Here is a 22,256-nt window from a genome sequence, read left to right as displayed (position 1 = left end):
CTGTTCTGCCGTTTTCGTGGTGTGACCATTCCAAATTTTTAACCTGTTCCACAATTAAAACTGCCCCTGTTCCAGTGTTCCCATATATCAAAGTTTGTCCGACTAGACACCCTTAAGCTATTAACAAATTTTCAGCTTGCTATTAATCAACTTTTTTTTCATACGCGGGATCCAGACCTATAGGTAGAGTATCTACTAAAGACGGCGGGAGATACAATGAAAAACAGGTAGAGAGACATGTCTCCATAAAACGGAGGAGAAGAATGGTACATGGTCATGATATGAATACGATAATCGATAATAATATGATACTAATTTCTCTCAAAAATGTCATTTACCAGTTTATGTATGGCAAAGTGAAACGACGTTAAAGCACCCAGATTTGTTAGCAAAAAGTTGAATGTGAGTGGGTGCAGCTGAGTTCTTTGGTGCAAAGTACGTAAGTAGTTCGGTAATAAGTCATGCACTACATGTATAGAAATATGCAGTATTATTTATACGAACTAGTATCATGTAAACATTAACGGAGAAATGTTTTAAAACAGCTACAAGCATCCAAAAAAAGTGTAAATATCTAGTGAGTGTTAGTTGCGTTACAAATCTGATATATGATCTTTTTCCTACTCACATCCAATAAAATTTTAAGAAAATGTTGACTTAATTAATATGATTTTTTTAATCTATTCATTAATCTTCGCAGGAAGCTAGCACAACCTACACATATCACTGGCTCGAACGGCCTAATCTAAAAAATGCATACCCGTTAGATAACTATTAAAGTTAATTCAATTAATTGCTCTGGGTTTTAAGGTTTTAACCAATTTTCATAATCTTGTTTGCTTGAACGGTCTTAAGCATTAAAAACACAGATGCGGCTGCTGGGAGATGGGCTTCCGGAAGATGCTGGCAGTGAGTTTTAGAGATATAAGGTACTGATCCGAATACATATTAGGAACCGTTACATTAAGATAGCTATTTTTGTGTTGATATTTTTGTTATTGTTGATAACTAAATCAACTCTGACTGCAAGTCAATTTGATACATTTTATTGATACAACTAATGATATCCAAAACTGATAATACAAACACCTTTGTTAAAAGCGACCTTAGCGACCCGATAAATAACGCGTCTTCAGTTCTAACGTGTATTAACTTGAACTTTTAACATGGAAAATCAGTTCCACACCACTATGATTTACAACCAATAATTTTAAGAATGATTGAAATTAAAATGCAATTAAACTCACCAAACATTTTGCTACGTTCAAATGAAGACTTACCTGCAAAAAATAGGAAAGGTTAGAAATATAATAATATAGTACATATTATAAAAACAATATCTGTAAAAAATATTAAATATTTTTAAGAGGAAACAGTAGCGATCAACAGGTAGCGAAAACGCGTTCCAAGATTGCGGCTGTAATTTTGAATATTTTTTCGAGATATTTGGCACACGTATTCGTAATATAATAAAGAATGGCGGTACAGAGAATACAGAGAAATTTTTTATTTCATTAGTAGTTCCAAAATGACACAAAATCTAGGCATCGGATAAAAAAGTTTATTTGAAGAAAGTGTATTTTTTTGTTCTTCTTAATGGCGGTACAGGCTCGTTTTTTTAATATTATATTTAATTACAGAGTAATTTCCACATATTAATATATTTTTCAAATTGGGCTCTGCACCGCCATTCTTTATTATATTACGAATATGTGTGCCAAATATCTCGAAAAAATATTCAAAATTACAGCCGCAATCTTGGAACGCGTTTTGGCTACCTGTTGATCGCTACTGTATCACCTTAATACTATGTTTCAAATGAGAAACAAAAAGTACGACCTCACGCAACTAGTATCTTATCTAATCTCAAATATCTCAGACACGGAGCGCAAAGAACAGAAGGTCTAAAAAATCCAGATATGCGCTCCTACAATCTATCATACAGGAACAAATATTTGGAACGAGTGGTCCAGGAGAAGAACATCCTGGTTATCTTAAAACCTGGTTCAACACAACATCTGTACAGCTTTCCGCGTTGCTGATTGCCATGATTATCGTCAACGTTCCTGACAGATAGGCATATCAAGAAGATAACAAATTTTCAAACTACGTAAAGCTGACTGATCGGTCAAGAAAAGATTGATCAAGCAAAGACTGATCAAGAAAAGATCTGAAGATCAACGCATCCGTTGATCTTCATCTCAATCAGGTCTCAAACGTTAAAAACCAGCCTATGGTTGGTTTTGATCTAACCCGTAGAAAAAAGCAGATTTTAAAGAGAATCCGTACAAATCACAGAAAGTGCGCAGATGCACTCGTAGAGAAAGAAACTCTTTCCTCTCCCCAATTGTCCAGTTGTGGGCAAATAATCAAACTGTTCACCAATCATCGAGTCTTACCTTTTGAGATCCTACCCAAGAGAAGCAAGTCTAATGGACTACTGATTAAGTAAGTAAGTAATGTCTATCCCCATTTCTTTCAAATTTTTCTTTCTGTCTTGTCGTTTCGTTTCTTTTATGAGCCTGTCTTTACTATTTTAGTGACAAAATATTGGCTACATTTTAATTTTTTGTCACATTTACTATTCGAGTAAAAACCACTGTTCCAATCTGTTCCGATCCAATAGGAAAGATTCGTAACTTCGCCCATCTCTACACCGTTTGTCACGTACTTGAACATGTTTATATAAAACGTCAAGCGTATGTAGTTTTAATTGGAGAAAACGTATCTTTCTATTCTATATTTATCCTGGCAATTAGGTTGTATGTATGTATTTTGGTTGATTAGTTTTTGTGGGCGCGGGACACCACGAGCTAACCAAAACGTCAATTGTGATAGTGTCAACATCACGTTTGTTTACATAGTTGTCTCTGATGGTCTTCTGGGTTTAAAAAAGATGATTAAAAAATATGATTTGGATATTGTACTTCCTAGTATTAATTATTACAGTATGGGAATTAATTTTAACAAGGAAGGTACTGACGATGCAGAAATTGGCAGAATAAATAAAGCAAGAACGATAATTAAATCATTGAACGGAGTTTTGTGGAGTACCGAGATAGGGAAGCAAAGAAAAATGAGAATATATAACACCATGATTAAGAGCACATTGGTATACGGATCCGAAACATGGAGAATAAAGGAACACCAAAAAAGAAAAATAGAAGCTACTGAGATGGACGCCCTAAGAAGAGCAAGTAGAACATCGAGATTGGACCGGGTTAGAAATGAGGAAGTAAAGCGAAGAATGAATTTACAGGAAACGGTTGTAGAATGCATTGAGAAGAAACAATTAAAGTGGTACGAACATGTTCAAAGAATGGGGGAGGAAAGACTGCCAAAGAAAATTATGAAATGGATACCTACAGAAAACAGGAAAAGAGGAAGGCCAAGAACGACATGGATACAAGGAGTAAGACGATCAATGAGTGTACGAGGTAAGATGAAAACTGCAATGATAGAAGATATTGGCAACAAGGCATCGGACAACATTTTTGAATCCGATTTTATATTATACTTCCTAGTATGTGTCGGTGACGGTTATTGGTTGGGTTATAGGAAGGTTAAGATAAAACAGTCAACAATATACAGTGAGCACGTAAAGGTTGGAATAAATTCATTTTCTCAAGAATGGAGGATTTTGGAAAAAAATCCCAAAAGAGGTCAATTTTTATTTTTAAATTACGACTTTTTTGCATACATATCATACTAGTGACGTCACCCATCTGGGCGTGATGACATCATCGATGTTTTTTTTTTAAATGAGAGTAGGAGTCGTGTGATAGCTCATTTGAAAGGTACTTCAATTCTCTATGCAGTAATATAAACATTAACATAATATTTTATACAGGGTGTCCAAAAAAATTTTTTTTGGATTAAATTTATTGACATAAAAAGAAGAATGTGTGTAATTTATTTACTTCAAAATTCATTTAACTGCTATCAGAAAACAGGAAAAAAAATTTATTTGGCAAATAAATATTGTTTTTTGCTTAAATTCAATATTAAAGCAGCCACCCACTAGCCTCGTGACAGTTTAAATATTTAATTTAAGCGAAAAGCCATGATTATTTTTCAAATAAACATTTTTTTCTGTTTTCTGAGAGCAGTAAAATGTATTTTGAATTAAATAAATTACATACATTCTTCTTTTTATGTCAATAAATTAAATCTAAAAAAATTTTTTTTGGACACCCTGTATAAAATATTATGTTAATGTTTATATTACTGAATAGAGAATTGAATTACCTTTCAAATGAGCTATCACACGACCCCTACTCTCATTTAAAAAAATCATCGATGACGTCATCACGCCCAGATGGGTGACGTCACTAGTATGATATATATGCCAAAAAGTCGTAATTTAAAAATAAAAATTGACCTCTTGTGGGATTTTTTTCCAAAATCCTCCATTCTCGAGAAAATGAATTTATTCCAACCTTTACGTGCTCACTGTATAAAAAAAAAGACCACAGCTTACAATGGATATGAAAAGTAAAAAAGCTTTCCAAAATGTTAATCTGTAAACTAACAATAGTAGAAACTCAAGAATTGTTGGTACGGAGTAGCAATTCAGAATACTCAGCAAGGAGTACGACTGCTTAAACATAAATATAAAAAGTAAGTGAGATGAAGATGAAAATCTCACTGCAATTGAGCTGTATTATCAGTGAGAAAAGGCAAAAAAAAATACTAATTATTTCAATCTTAGGGTAGAAAACGTTTTCGTGCTTCCCATCGTCCAAAAACGGAAAATACCAGAAAAAATTGAATCTATGTCTCCAATACGTTTATCCATAGAAGATGTTCTATAGATGTTATGTATTCCTTCTGTACTAGTTGCAAGAACAGTAGAAGAATTACAACGATTATGTACTTACAAACATAAATATTGCTTGCAACAATTATGGCATAAACATTAATATCAAAAAAACCAAGTATATGGTCTTCAGTAAAATCATGACACAACCAGCACATATTAGTATAAACGGCATTCAAATTGAAAAAGTATCAAGTTATAAATACTTGGGAACTTTAATAAACGAAACTGGAGACCAAAACAATGAAATAAAAAGACGTATCGAAATTGCCAGGGCCACCTTCATAAAGATGAGAAAATTCTTCTGCAACAGAGATATAAGCATCCCTCTACGATTAAGAATGCTAAGTGGCTACGTATTTAACACGCTATTATACGGTGTAGAGGCCTGGACTCTCAAACAGAACAACATAAAAAATATTGAAAGTTTCGAGATGTGGTGCTACCGTCGAATGCTGAAGATAAGTTGGGTTGAAAGAATCACAAATCTTGAAGTAATACGAAGGATAGGAAGAGACCCAGAAATTTTATTAACGATAAAACGAAGAAAACTCGAGTATTTGGGTCACCTGATGAGAGGTCATAAATACGCATTACTTCAAAATATAATGCAAGGAAAAATAGAAGGAAAACGGAATCCAGGCCGTAGAAGAATGTCGTGGATGCGGAATTTGAGAGAGTGGTTTGGCTGCACCACTAATGAACTTTTTAGGTCAGCTGTAAACAAAGTCAGGGTAGCCTTGATGATTTCCAATCTCCGATAGGAGTGGCACAAGAAGAAGAAGATTCCTTCTAAGTTTGCACGTCTTTGAATTTTTTGTATGCATACAATATCATTCATATCATAATGTATACATATTTATAATTTTTTGAAATTGTATAGATTACGTAAAGAGCTTGACAATCCTATACTATAAACATTATAGATATATTATTAATAATGAATTAATCTTTCTCATTAACACTCCCAGTATCAAACGTAATTAGTCAATGAAGAGACTGTCGTTTTCATAAAAAAGAATGGTTTATTGCCTTGAAATATGTAACTGTTTTATAAACAATTTCTTTTTAATTTCTATGGTTATTTTAGATATCAACAACTCATGGCCACTGAAATCAACACATTCCACTATAAATCATCAATACGAATATAAATCTTTGTTTTATTGTTAGAATATAGTCAATAACGGCTTCACCATTAATATCATATGATTCTGATCGGTTCATCCATAACTTGATATAACCCCGTTTGGAGATAATTATTTAATAAAACACGTTTAATGCTTTAAAATGGTTATTTATGAATGTTGATTTACTAATTTGTTGCTTAGAAAACTGTTAAACAATGTTAATAAATATTGTAAAAATGAACCTATAACTCTTGATATTGGGTGGAATGTTGGATCTAGTAGTGTTAAAAAAATATGGTTAAAATTTCAGAGTGATTCAACAATTAGTATAAAAGTTGTTCAATTTGTTTACCCGAAATAATATTTTTTCACAGTAACGATAAGTCAGAAAAACATGAACTTCTAATGATTCTACGGGTAGCGTAAGCAAGAGAGAGTGAGAGAGTTATTCTATCAAAATAATTAAAAAAAAAAGTTGAAAACCATTTCTGACATTGCAAAACTAAGTATATCTCCGGTTCTTGTTGTTGAATTTCAATGTTTCTTTTTTATTTTTTGTGTATTCTTGCCGTAGATTACGAATGTGCCTTTTGTTAATAAATTTACTCTTATATTAACCATGTAAGTTTTTTGTAAGTTATTAGTAAGTTTATTTGTAAGTTACAAATAGAATTCTTTCGAAAACATAGAAATACATCACCTACATTTGAATTTACAATAATTTTTTATAAATACTTGATAAAATTATAATTGTTCATATTTATACGATATTATTTACCTACAACTCTAAATATTTATCAAATTACATGTTTGTCATATTAAGAAGAACAAAAAAGAATTTTCTTAATTTCACGTTTTTAAATAAATAATTTATTTATGTCAATGTAACTGTCAATGTAAACTGTAAACTGTAAATGAAGTTTTATAAATTTAACTGTAAATTCTTATGTTTTGTCAACAAAAATCGTTTTAAAAATATCGAAATTTTTTTTCCAAAAATTGTTAAAAACAAAATTACAAGGTTTTTTTATTGTTTTCCAAAAACAATTACAAGGTTAATTTAACACATATTTATGTAGGTACATTTATTAGCACACGGCATATGTGTAATGTACGCAAAGCATTTATGCACATAATATAAATTATAAAAAGAAACGTCAAAATCCAACACCAAACCCGAAAATATTTTATAGCTCCAGTTTGAGGTTCATATTTCATTTTTCGATATCGCCGATTTGAAAAAAGAAACTAACGTTGTGATAACTGTTTTTCTTGCTTATGATATCCGTAGAATTATTGTAAGTTTATTCATTTCTTTTCTGACTTATGTTATTGCAAAAAAATTTGTTTGGGATAAACAAATTGAATAACTTTTAAACTATTTGATTAATCACTCTGAAGTTTTGAACACATTTACTATTGTCACTGTTGTTATAATGTGGAATTTAAATTTCCTGTTATAGAGAGATTGTTCTAAAAAACATTTTTATTCTTTCGAGCTTTATGAGACATGCTGTATATTCTAAAAGTATACTAAATCATCAAAATAAATTGTATCTATGAATTTTGTAAAACAAGTATCGAACTATTTCTTGAGGAACATGATCACCCTATACATTTCTCACGGATTTCTATTCGATGCCAAACAGATGTGATCCTAGTGCACCCTTAACTCGTCTTTCACCCTGTACTCGACTCTATTTACTAAAGTAGGCCGGATAAGGGACTGGAACTAATAAGCAACATAAAATTTAATGAGGCGACAGCCAGTCTCACAAGAGGATGCCTGTTAAATGCAAAGATAAAGAAGTCTTTAAGACCGCAGACTAAATAAAGCGTCGAATAATTGATACAGGTTCACTGCTTTCTTTATATTTTTCGAAGCAGTCGCCACTAAGCTGTTGACAGATGAATCGATACTTGCGGGTGGTTTCATAAACATCGGTTCCGGTGAAACCAATCAAATTTGTTTAGGTTTAAGACTATTTATGATTACTAAGTGTACAGATTTTTGGAACGAGGCAAAACAGGGTTATAAGAGTAGACGAAAATATTCTTAAGATTGTACCTACTGTCTATTGTACTGGTTGCTAAAAATGAGTTAGAACTGCCAAATTTTCCTAATATGTATATAGTACTGGGAGAAGGTATCCACTACATGATATATTGGGGAACAAAATTTTTTGTTCTTTTGCAATACAATTTGTAATAGTGTATTCACTGAAGGTTTTCACCTCCGATTTCGTTAAATCTTCATAGATTTTTATGAAAATTGGTGAGTAGTTAGAAGAGACCTCAAGAAACAAAATTGACATGGTGCCAACTTGCGTCTTTGGGATGGTTCAAGTATTACGTAACGCGATTTTTGAAATTTTTTGACCCCCACCCCCCTATGTAACGCACCGTAATGGGCGTTCAAGTAGTACGTAACGCAACTTTTGAAGATTTTTGACCCCCCTCCCCCCAACATGCGTTACGTAATACTTGAACGGCCCCTTTACCCTGGGGGTTTATAACATACTCTTACTTAACACTTGTCAAAGTACTCGAGAATACCCAGCAAATGACCTCCAGAAGAAGTTGTTGATAGCATCATAATTAAACAAGTTATGATGAAAATAAGAGAACTCCTTCGAATTTTTTAGGAAAAAGTGAAAAATAGAACATACGCCTTTTCCACAAAAATTAAAATGTATAGGTAGTAATCCCTACAAGATTTTCTTTGTTTAGAATGCACATTTTAAAAAAATATATGATTTTAAAAAATCATGCGTAAATTTTATTTTCTTTTAATAATACATAACTCCAAAAATACACGATAGACGTAAAAAATGATACATAACTAGATTTAGTGTTTTCTTTACCAAATGTTTTACTTTTTTATTATTATTTCTATACGATACAAAATAACCGATATAGAAACGTTGAAAGCCTAAATTTTACTGCGAGAACCGTGTAACTTGGGTCCTTTAACGTTATATCTTAAAAAAATAAAGTGTTTAGAAGATTAAATTTAATACGATTTTATAGTCCTTGAAATTACCTTGTAAATGGTTTTTAAATTAACATAATATCATAAAAATTAACGGAGTTATTCTAAAAAAAAAACAATTACATTTTTTTGAAAAAAAATTTACAGTATAAACTACATTTAAAAGGAAACATAATGATAAACAAGGCCATTTTATAGAACTAGGGAAAGGAATGGAAGATAAGAAGATTTATATTAGATTAATCAAACCTTGAATTGATAAGAAGATTGATCCAACCTACATCTGTCAAACTAGCAGAACCTTGGACAAACGGATAGCAGAAGACAAAAGGGCTCTAAACAATGGAAAAACAGATTCTATGTACGCACTTCGTCTTCCTGATCATAATAATTCTTTTAATGAACAGTATCAAATCCAAAACCAAATAAGAAGAAAAATGGGAGGCTAAAAAACTTACTTGTCTGAAAAATGTAAAGAAATAGAAGAACTGCAAAAGAGATATGACAACTTCAACCTACATAAACAAAGTCAAAGAACTAGCCGGAATAGGAAATAGAAGAACCTCGAATATATTGCTCGACAAAAATGGAAATATTATAATGGAGACAGAACGAAAGCTACGACGATGGAAAGAGTACATCGAGGAACTATTTCATGACCAGAGAGAAGCTAGTACATCCGTAGATAGCCAAACCGGAGATGTGGGCCCAAAGATAACCAAATCAAGGGTTAGTCAGGCAATAGACTCTAGGAAAATAAATAAATCTGCTGGTCTAGTTGAATTACCTAGCGAGCTGATAAAGTTGGTCAACGAGAAAACCTGGACAAAATAGTAGAACTGTTCAACGCTATTTATACTACGGGAATCATCCCTAGAGAAATGTTGACATCAGCAGGTGTGTGTTTGCCAAAGAAAGTGAATGCCAAAGAATGCAGTGACTACCGAACCATAAGCTTAATGTCACATACCTTGAAAATTCTGCTGAAAATCATCCACGCCAGACTACACTCTAAACTGGAGCTGGATATTAGTGACACTGAATATGGGTTCCGCAATGGTATGGGTACCAGAGAGTTATTATTCTCCTTCAACGTGCTGACACAGAGATGTTTGGATGTTAACCGTCCTCTTTACGTCTGTTTTATAGACTACAATGAAGCGTTTGATAAAGTAAAACATGATCGACTCATGGAAATTCTGAAAACTAAAAACCTAGATGAAATAGATTTAAGACTAATAACACACCTCTATTACAATCAACGAGCAATAGTAAGAATTGAAAAAGAAACATCTGAAGAAATGGAAATAAAGAGAGGAGTCAAGCAAGGCTGCATATTATCACCTCTATTATTTAACGCTTATTCTGAAGAGGTAATGTGAGAAACTCTGGATGATGAAACAGTCGGCATAAGAGTAAATGGAGTCTTAGTTAACAACATCAGATATGCAGATGATACAGTAATAATAGCCGATAGTTTACAAGACCTTTAAAGACTCGTGAGTAAAATAGTAAGACGTAGTAGGGAGTACGGACTCTCTCTCAATATCGAAAAGACGAAGTTTATGAAAATTAGTAAAAACAACCATAATAATAACGAAATCTTGGTAGTAGAGAGCCAGCAGATCGAAAGAGTAAAAAAGTACACTTACCTAGGAACACTTATAACAGAAACTAATGACTACCCTGCAGAAATCAAAGTCAGAATCGAAAAAGCACGTTCTAATTTTATGAAAATGAAAAAGGTCCTATGTAGCAAAGATTTAACATTAGCTCTTAAAGTACGCGTAACAAAATGTTACGTATACAGTGTACTATACTATGAAAAGGAATCATTGACGTTAAATGTAGAGATAATCAGACTACTTAACGCCTTTGAAATGTGGACCTATAGAAGAATTATAAGGGTTTCCTGGGTAGATAGAGTTACGAAAAACGAAGTACTAAGAAGAATAGGTAAAGAGAAGGAAGTTGAACTTACAATTAAAGAAAGAAAACTACATTATCTCGGACACGTGATGCGGGGCGAGAAGTATGGCATCATGCGACTCATAATGCAAGGAAAGATAGATGGCAGAAGAAGCATCGGAAGAAGACGAATTTCATGGCTGAAGAACCTGAGAGAATGGTTTGAATGCAGCTCAAACAACTATTTAGAGCTACTGCCTCAAAAATTAAAATAGCTATGATGATTGCCGACCTCCGTAGCGGAGATGGCACCTGAAGTGGAAGATAAAATACTCCATATTCAAAATAAAGGCCTTAACAGGTGTTCATTTGAATAGTTTAGTAAAATTACAGTTTACAAGTTTTAAATAACACGATAAACTATACAAATGGCTATGTTGGAAAAAAATTAAGTCAGAGAGTCACAAATAAAGAAATTTAAAGACGAGTCGATATACAAAGTATCGCTGAAAACGCTGGATTCAGATCGTCCTAGACAGAAAAACGTGAAGAAATGTGAAGAAGCTATCTATATCCACAAAAAGATGAGTCTGAGAAAAGACAGAAAGCGAACAGTTCCATTATTAGATAGGCGAAATCCAAGAGACTTCCATTTCTTCTTCTCTCTTCTTCTTCTTTTTGTATAGACATGACTCTGTCTGTTTTTTCAATGTGTCTCTAGTAAGTTGTCGTTCCATCGTTTTCGTGGTCTTCCCACTGATCGTCTTCCTATTGGGGAACCGTCTCTCGCTGTCCTGACTACCCTATTTGTTGTCGGCTTATGTGGTCATTCCATTCTCTTCTTCTGTTTCTTACCAAGTTATTAATGTTATCCATCTTGCATCTCCGTCGTATATCTGTACTTCTAGCTCTGTCCCATAGAGTCTTACCATCGATTTTTCGAAGGGTTTCCATCTCCGCTGTTTCGAGCAATCTTTTTGTCCTCTCTGTGTCGGGTCGTGTTTCTGCCGCGTATGTCTTGGTCTGATGACTGTTTTGTAAATTCTGCCTTTCATTTCTTTTCCGATATTTTTCAAACTTCCATTTCAAAGAAATGAAATAAAAATGTAAAAAATTTCTTGAGTTGAAAACAAATTCTCACTTACACCTATACCCTATTCTTCTAGAATTTGCAAGGAAAAAGGGCGATAAATGCATAGCTATGGGGAATCTAAAGGGTGTCCAGAAACTCTACCGACAAACGAAGACAGGAGATTCCTCAGATAATTTTAAGACAATTTAACCCAATTCACCTAGTCCGAAAATGCTTCTTACGGGAGCTAGAGCTCTTTGAAGATGGCGTCATGAAATTAGTTTTTCTTAAATACCTCCAGAACGCTTCTATTTAGAAAAACGAAAATTGGTATGAACATTTACTTTTCAGAGATGAATCGATTCCATCCATTGCAACTTTCTAGTACCGGTCATAGGCGTCCGTTTTGGGTAGAGCAACGGGTATTTTATCGCATAACTTTTTTGTCCTTAACTTTTATGAATTTTTGATACCGGATTATTAAATTGTCAGGTATTCTAGTACTAAAAGGTACCCTTGCTTTAAGTCGGTAGGACACACCGTTTTCTAGAAAAATCGATTTGAAAGTTTTTCGTTTTTGGAATTTGAAAAAAAATTGAAAGAACTTTTCAACAAAAAACGAAGTATTTTACCAACATAAAGTAAGAGTAACTTTTAGTACTCGAATACCTCATAATTTATTAATCTATTGTCAAAATGCTCAAAAATTCAAGACAAATAAGTTATGCTATAAAATAACTGTTGACCTACCCAAAACGGACGCCTATGACCAGTACTAGAAATTCGAAATTAATGAAATCGATTTATCTCTGGAATATAAATAAATGTACCAGTTTTTGTCTTTCTAAACAGTTTTTTTTTGAAATTTTTTTTTTTTATTAAAAAAGCGAGAAATTTTCAAATCGATTTTTTTAGAAAACGGTGTATCCTACCGATTTAAAACAAGAGTACCTTCTAGGACTAGAATACTTCACAATTTCATAATCAAGTGTCAGAAATGCATAAAAGTTAAAGATAAAAAAGTTATGCGATAAAATAACCGTTGCCCTACCCAAAACGGACGCCTATGATCGGTACTGGAAATTTGCAATGGATGGATTAGATTTATATCTTGTAGATAAATACGCGTACCAATTTTTGTTTTTCTAAATAGAAGCGTTCTGGGGGTATTTAAGAAAAACTAATTACAAGACGCTATCTTCAAAGAGCTCTAGCTCCCTTAGGAAGCATTTTCGGACTAAGTGAATTGGGTTAAATTATCTTAAAATTATCTGAAGAATCTCCTGTCTTCGTTTGTCGGTAGAGTTTCTGGACACCCTGTATAATGTGAATTACACAAAACGTCAATATATCTGGGTAAAGACCTACAAAATTTATTCCTAGAACTCAATACGTGAGTAAAAACGAAGGTAGGTAAAGGCAGTTAAGATATAATTACGATTCAGAGACCACTACCATCTGTTTATGTACATTTCAACCTCTTGGTCTCTTCAGAACAGCCTGTAGTGTGCTCGTTTACCTAGTTATATTATTCTTTTTATTTTATATATAATATAATGGATTTCTACGGCTGTCACCGCCTCTCCATACCCAGCTTCCAATTTTTTCTATGTAACATATATCTTCATCTAATTGTCTCGAATCCATTGCCTCCTGAATATTGTCCCTCCAGCTTCTCCGTGGTCGTCCTCTTTTTCTTCTCTCTGGTGGGACCCACTCTAATATTTTTCTCGGCCAGCGAGTCTCATGCATTCTTTTAACGTGACCGAACCATGTCAACTGTCTCTTTTTAATATCGGCTTTATAGTTTTTTCCACCTTCATACGTTCTCTAATTGTTTAATTTCTTACATGTTCTAATCTCGAAACTTGACAACTTCTCCTCAAAAGTCCATTTCTGCACTAAGTAACTTCTTTTTATTTCTTGCACTGATGTCTCAAACTTCTGCACCGTACATTGTAGCGCTCTTCATTATACTTTCATATATTCTTCTCTTTGTTTCCTTCCTGATATTTTTGTCCCATAAAATTCAATTGATGGATCTAGTGATGCTTCTACCTTTATTGATCCTATGTTGTATTTCATCTGCACTATTTCCTCGTTTGTTAAATATAGCTCCCAAACATTTGCATTGTTTCACACCAACAATATGTTCTTGTTCCAATGGTAGGTTTTCAATGTCTTCGTTTCCCACTATGAAGTATTCTGACTTGTCCATAACTATTACTAATCCTGCCTGTTGGTAATGTTCATTTAGCTTCCGTATCATATAGGTTAAGTCATCTTGATCTTGGGCTATAACAACTTGGTCGTCCGCAAAGTATAATGTAAATAGGGAGTCTTCTCCCACTTTCAGTCCCATCGGTTTTACTGCTTTTGTCCACCTTTGTAAGGATTGGTGAAGGTATATTTTAAAGAGAGTGGGAGATAGACAACATCCTTGTCGGAGGCGTTTTGAAGTATTAAATGCCTCAGTGAAATTTTTGCCGTTTGTGATTCTGGTGTTAGTGGTCTCATATAACATTTTGGTTGCTTGTATGAGTTTTCCATCGATACGGATGTCTTTCATTGACTTCCGTAGTTCTATTATGGGGACACTATCATATGCTTTTTCTAGGTCGATAAAAGCGAAGCTGGTTCTCGTGATTTCTCTGTATTCTCTTTTCTAGTGCTATTTTTAAAGTGAAGAGATTGTCTACCGTTGAACGTCCCGCACTAAACCAGCTTGTTCTTAAGCTTGCTTTCCTTGAATTTCTTGTTCTATTTCATTTCTTAAAATCCTGGAGTATAATCTTCCAATGGTGCTGATGACTGCGATTCCCCTATAGTTTTTGTATTTTATTTGTAACAAAACCTATGGCTACTTCTATCCATATAGTTCAGAGTATGTGTTCCAATTGCGGCTTGCGGCCTGACAGATCTGATCTATTTCGATTTTATTTATATTCTCGTTCCCTAAAATTTTTCATTAAATTTTCATAACATGACCTTACGGATATGCAGAGATTTTCTGAACACTTGATTAACGATGCAAGCTTTTGGTTAAAAGCTTTCAATTTATTTTCATAGGGAGTGACCTAATTTGAAACCACCACCAAATATTTCAATTACTTATCACCTAATCCATTATGCTTATAAAAATCCCAACAGGCAATCACTCTGGAGTGTCTGGAGCGACAGTGTATGTTGTTACGTGTTAATACGTAATTGTTTTTAAAATGTTACGTGGACTTTTACCACAACAACTTTTGAATCATTAAATTACAAAGTTACAGTGCCATACAGATTTGAAATAACAACGAAACTGTTCAACTAACCTATAATTTATTTATCGTAAAGTATTAATAGTCCAGACTGTATCGCCGCCCCCGTTAGGTAAATTATTCCGATTCGTTTTTTTTACTCGTTTTTTTTACCTACTCAAAAAGAGGTCCTGCTAACAAATCCACAGGGTGCCAGGCGGTACCGTGTCAACTTTTTTTAAACAAATTAAAAAAATCAATGTTTTCACTTAAGCCAATTTTTTTAGATCATTTGGATCATTCAGAGCAAAAAGCTCTCTTGTCATTTTTCTCTAAAATTGATTTTGTCGAGTTATACACGATTTAAAATTTGAAAAACGCGAAAATAGCCATTTTGAAGGCTGAATAACTCGGTTAAAAATTATTATTATGAAACTCAGAAAGTGACTAAATCAAAATAAGATCCTGAAACTTTTCGTCATTGTTTTATTACTAAGTTGTTATTTTTAATTATTAACAATAAGCTCTAAGTGCGTATTAGGCGACCGTCAATGGTGAGTGCGAAAGATATGCACCATTCCGGCGGTCTAATGGTGTATCTCAATCGCACTCACTCACAATAGCACAATTTGTTCAATCGGTCATACCTGGTCTAAAGCTAGAGTAATAATATTTTTCAACCTCAACCGAATCAACATATTATTATTCAACAAAATTATTAAATCTCCATACGAATATTCTTATCGTGTTTGTTTCATTTTAAACACTATGAAGCTTCGCGCTATCTAGAATCTAGAGTACCGCCCACTGTACCACTTTTTTTATTTTAAGTACAAGTTACATTAATAAAGTAAAATTTTCTAGTTGAATAACCATGCAAAGCCATCACTCCCATGAATTTGTTTGCTCAATTGGTTGTTTTTCAAGTACAAGTTAGTGTTATAAGTAAGTGTTTCGTTGTTTTAATTTTTTATTTAAATAATAAGCAATTGCTGTGAAAAACACTACTTACCTATATTATTGTATATGAATAAATAGGTATTTTTTCTTATGAATAAATGGATTAGTTTTTTATCAAGAAAGTTTATTTATGCCAGTACTATTTATTTTCGACAAGAAAAATTTTGTGGCTTTTGTAATTTTCCGCTCCAACTCAAAACATTGCCGACCTAAAATAATAATATTTTTCAACCTCGACCGAATCAACAAATTTTAAAATTATTAAATCCCCATACGGATATTCTTATCGTGTTTGTTCCTCAGCGACTGCCTGTTTCCATTCCAATTTTCTTAAATAGATTTGGCCAAATTCGTAGTCCAGGCTGTGGGTGAACAAACGTGTTAAATTCAGGAATTTTGAAACCTTTCAGGCGTTGTAAAGGGCGATGTCAGGAATAACTTCACATTACAAACATTCGAGATGTAAATGGCATACGCAGTTATTTGTAACTTTTAAAGCTAGCCCAGGTTAAAAAAAAGCAAATTCGGTTAATATTCAACGAAGTTACGGCAAAATTTTCAGGGCGCGCGGATTCGAAGCGCGCCGAGCCGATTTAGAGCGCGGTGCACCGAATGAAAAATAAATCTCCACTCCACCTCGATAAAATTACGTCGCTCGTAGAAGCTTCAAAATTAAAAATCATTCTTATTGATTAAAGATAATCTTCTTTTAAAATAATTTTTATTTTAAGAAAATGTAAGTCTTTCTTTAGTAAATGACACCGAAATAATTTCTTAATTGTTATAAAATGAAGTCGCTACGATTAAAAAATGTGTTTATTTGGTCGTAGAAAACTTTTGTTTTTATGCTTCGTTTTGTCCTCGGTAATACTTAATAATCTGCAAGTTAAAAACTAGTAGGATGTATAGTAGTGATGTAACGAATATTCGTATTCGCATTCGCATTCGCGAATATTCGCATGTTTTTGCATATTCGCATTCGCATCCGCATTCGCGCAATTTGTGCGAATGTTTTGCGAATATGAAAACCAGAAAAAAAAATAATTTTAAGATAATATTAGGTTAATAAAATCAAAATATATTCACTTCTCATCTTTTTTTATTAAGAAAAGGTAACTTAACCACAAACATGCAGCTACTCTCAAATGGAAATATGCAGGACACAACAACAGACAAACAGACGGAAGATGGAATAAAGCGATAACTCACTGGAGACATTACGACCATAAAAGAGGAAAGGGCAGACCACAGATGAGCTCGTCTGATGACCTAAAAAGATTCGCAGGGACCAGATGGACATTTAGCACTGAACCGAGAAGAATGAATGGAAAAATAAGGGGGAGACCTACATTCAACTTTGGACAAATGAAGGGCAATAGATAGATAGAACTTAACCTTGTATTAGCTTATTACATTATCAGCCTTCACTTTTTTTTATTATTTGGTATTATGTAATAAAGCTTAAGATTCAGATTGATTTACACTAAATATCAATTAAACTTTCATTATATATTTAGGAAACATTACAAAATAGAAACAAATTAAAAAAAACTGAATATTCGCATTCGCATCCGCATTCGCGAATGTCGGTAGCAGATATTCGCATTCGCATTCGTATTCGCGAATGTTCAAAAAGTGACATTCGTTACATCACTAGGAGTCACTGCAGGATGCAGGAGTCACTGCAGATTTAAATGTTTATAAAAAAATTTGGCCCCTTTTTTTCAAACTCGAAATAAGGGGATAAAAAATGTTTTACGCATTTATTTATATCAGAATATGAAAAAATGTCTTCAGATTGGATTCAGGATTAACTCTCTACGATTTTTTTGCAAAAAGTTGTAGCCTTCGATTTTTGACCTCTCGGGATAAACAATGTATAATATATAAGCAACAAATTAACCCATAGGGCTTTACAATTTTTTTTATGTTTGAAATTGAAAGATATTCATTCTAAAACCATTCTAAAAATTTTTTTTAATTTATTTTTAGAACAAATAATACAATTGCAAAAAAGGTCATCTTGGAATTTTCGGGGGCTGTTTTGCATTAACAAATTATGGAAATTAAACTTATCATAGCTCAAATTGTAGGTTTTTTAATTTCCTACAACATTTTATTTGAAATTTTTCTCTAAAGTGGATATCGTGAGCTACAGAATTAAACATTTCTAATCTAAAAATTGCTAATTTTACAACTTAGAAACAATATTAATAAATAGGTTGGGCTCAAAACTAATTGGGTGCCACTATAGTATGCGGTCTACCACCGTACTAGTAATAATTATTATATAAAAAAATAACCTCATAATCTTCTGGGTTAGATTACCTGAATGTGTTTTTTAACCTAGAATCATTGACTGATGACTACCATTCTCTCTTTTTTTTTGTAAATAGTTGGTGTGTATTTTTTTGTAAATGATAAGTCCCTTTTCATTTTACACTTAGATTTCTCCGTTATGTTTATTACTTAGGAATAAATATTTTTTTCTACAAAAGTTTTCTTGCATATCATTATTTTGCGCAAACCCTTCAGAGCATCTGCTCTGAAATCTGCTTTTGTACACCGCACACTATAATAGAGCTACATATATGCACAGGTAGACCGCAACCTGGAGGAAGACCGCATACTGTAGTATCACCATTAGTTGTTATATTTTAGTAAAAGTTATTCCTGACATCGTCCTTTACAACGCTTCATAGATTTAAAAAATTCCTGAAATCGACCCTTTTTCACCACAGCCTGGACTAAATAGATTCGGCCAAGCTGGCGCACATTTCTGATCGCTTACGGCTTACGTGAACGTCTTAATCCGGCCCTGGGAGGGTTCGATATAAAATTTGTACTTTGGCACTTGTGGATCCTTTTTCCTGACTGATACGTGACGAAACTCCGAAAAGGAATTATTAGTTCATTGACATAATTTTCTTGACGTTCGGGGTTCTTCATTTCGATAAAAGAAAGAGAGATGGGGTCCCAACGCGGTTGGTTCATTATTTTAGGTAATATAATAACACGAAACGATAAAACGTATATAATAGGATATAAAAATAATGTCTTCGTCGGCGGATATTGTATTGAATATAAATTATTAAAATTAATCAGTCATATTTTTTTATTCCGCGTCAATAATATATTATTATTGGATTTCCTTTATTAGGTCGCAATCCTTAAAAGGACTCCACTCTATAAACAAAACTATAGTAAAATAGGAAATGGTTGAATGCTCGAATATATGAATTTCAAAAGTCAAAAGGCAGATATCGAGATTCGAGATATCATTCTGCCTCCATATTGCAAAATGTAGTACCTACTGGCACTTTAATTTATCTGTTTTGTCCCTTGTTTAGTGTTTAGTTAGATTTAGTCCAGAAAGCCACTGCGCATCCGCTAGGAAAAATATTCTAATTCGGATTTTTTGCACAATCTTACTCAAAAAGGACTCCTTTGAACAAATTTGCATGTTGCCAGGGCCAAAAGGTGGTCAAAAATTTTTTAAACGTATTTTTTTTGTTTTTTTCCTAAAATTATTTTTTTGCATGGAACAAAGTTTTTTTAGATTTTTTGGATCATTCCAAACAGAAAAGGTCTTTAGTGACTTTTCTCTAAAAATGATAGTTTTTGACATATAAGCGATTAAAAATTGAAAAATTGCGAAATCGGCCATTTTTAACCCTCAAAAACTATGTGAAAAAGTTAAAATTTGAATGTTGCCAAAGTAAGTAGATATTCTCTAAACATCGATTCATGAGATCCCGAAGAGTTTTTTGCAATAGAATATTCAAAACTCCTTTGTTTTTTAATTGATAATCAAGCGTGCGCGACACTATTTTCCACCGACAGTATGGTGCAAATAAAAGGAATAAATTCGTTATTTCGTAAACCGGCGACTTTAAGGAAAAATCCCGAAACAGGTCGATTTGCATTTTTAAGTTACGATATTATGGCATATATGATATACTAGTGACGTCATCCATCTGGCCGTGATGACGTAATCGATGATTTTTTTAAATGAGAATAGGGGTCGTGTGCTAGCTCATTTGAAAGGTTCTTCAATTCTCTATTTAGTAATATAAACATTTATATAATTATTTATACAGGGTGTCCGCCTAATTCTTTTTGTCAAATAATTTAATTTAATAAAATTTTTTTGGACACCCTGTATAAATAATTATGTAAATGTTTACATTACTGAATAGAGAATTGAAGAACCTTTCAAATGAGCTAGCACACGACACCTATTCTGATTTAAAAAAATAATCGATTACGTCATCACGCCCAGACGGATGACGTCACTAGTATACCATACATGCCACAATATCATAACTTAAAAATAAAAATCGACCTGTTTCGGGTTTTTGTCTTAAAGTAGCCGGTTTACGAAATAACGAATTTATTCCTTTCATTTGCACCATACTGTATACACATGTAACGGTGGAAAATAGTGTCGCGCACGCGTGATTAGAAATTAAAAACCAAGGAGTTTTGAATATTATATTGCAAAAAACTCTTCTGGACTTCATCAATCGATGTTTAAAGAATATCTACCTACCTTGGCAACATTCAAATTTTTAGTTTTTCACATAGTTTTTGAGCGTTAAAAATGGCAGATTTCGCAATTTTTCAATTTTTAATCGCTTATATGTCAAAAACTATCATTTTTAGAGAAAAATCACTAAAGACCTTTTCTGTTTGGAATGATCCAAAAAACCTAAAAAAACTTTGTTCCATGCAAAAAAAATAATTTTAGGAAAAAAACAAAAAAAAAACGTTTAAAAAATTTTTGACCACCTTTTGGTCCTGGCAACATGCAAATTTGTTAAAAGGAGTCCTTTTTGAGTAAGATTGTTCAAAAAATCCGAATTAGAATATTTTTCCTAGCGGATGCGCAGTGGCTTTCTGGACTTATGTTAATTTAAGTTTGCCAACAAATTATTTATTTTAATTAAATGACATTCGAGGATACCTTCTTTTATTGACGAAATGCCCCTGAGGATGCTCTAGATAGCGAAAGTATACTTGGGCAAGATTTAATAAATTCAGTGCTCGATATCTGCCTTTTGACTTTTGAAAAACTATAGTATATTTTCACAAATTTGCTACTGTTTAGGATTATTGCTAGACACTCGACAGCCAATGGTCTGCTCTACTGTACAGCATCAGAAGAACTAAAGTAAATTGCTCTATATAAGTTTTAAAAAGGTCTTAACCCATATATTTTTGTGGCTCAAGCATGTCTTTAACCTGTAAAAAGCACTGATGATGGAATTGTTATTCCAAAATCGTTCTGTGATGTAATCCTTTAAGAGATTGTAATACAATTTATCTTTTATAAAGGATTTTACAATACATCTAATTATATATTACTAGTCTAGTACCAAACGTCAAAAATAATAATTGTTGATTTGACAGATCAAATCATGGAAACCTGAATTAAGGGTAATATCCAAGACGTAAAATAACCGCAAAAGTTTTTCGAATATTGTGACTTTATTACATGAGATTTTTTTGTGAATTTTTGCACACTCATTTGGAAGATAACATATGCTCCTACAAAGACCAAATTTTGAAAAATAAAAAATAATGTTTAAATAAAAAGAGTGTGTACTTCGTACGCACGTAAGAAGTTATACTGCGTAGTTAAAATTGTAAAATTTCCAGTTTCAGTGACAATAAAGCATATCTAATATTTCTTTTCTATTCTATTTTTTAAGGCTATTTGATTAATTTAACAAAAATAAAAAATAAACTGATATTTTCTTGATATCTTACAAACCCATTTTATTTTTAAAAAATCTGTTGAATAGACGATAGAAGACAACATTCAAAACTGTAAAAAAATGTACGGGGGCTACTAAAAAAATTGAAGTTAGGGGTTGTAACTAAAGGATGAATATTTAGGGAATGATTTTTTCTGCGCCATGTTAAGGTGTATTGCAAATGGAATAGATCAGTTTTCGCCTCATTCGAAAATCTCTATTCGTTTAAGAGATATATCCTGGAAAAATTAGTCTGGGGCACATAATTGACAAAAATAAAAAATAAACTGACATTTTCTTGATTACTTACCAACCGATTTTATTTCTAAAAGATCTGTTATTCTTGAGTTGGGATTGATTTTATGTAATCGAAT

The sequence above is a fragment of the Diabrotica virgifera genome, chromosome 9 (assembly GCF_917563875.1).
Source record: "Diabrotica virgifera virgifera chromosome 9, PGI_DIABVI_V3a".
Lineage (NCBI taxonomy): Eukaryota > Metazoa > Arthropoda > Insecta > Coleoptera > Chrysomelidae > Diabrotica > Diabrotica virgifera.
Note: the sequence above shows the minus strand (reverse complement) of the source record.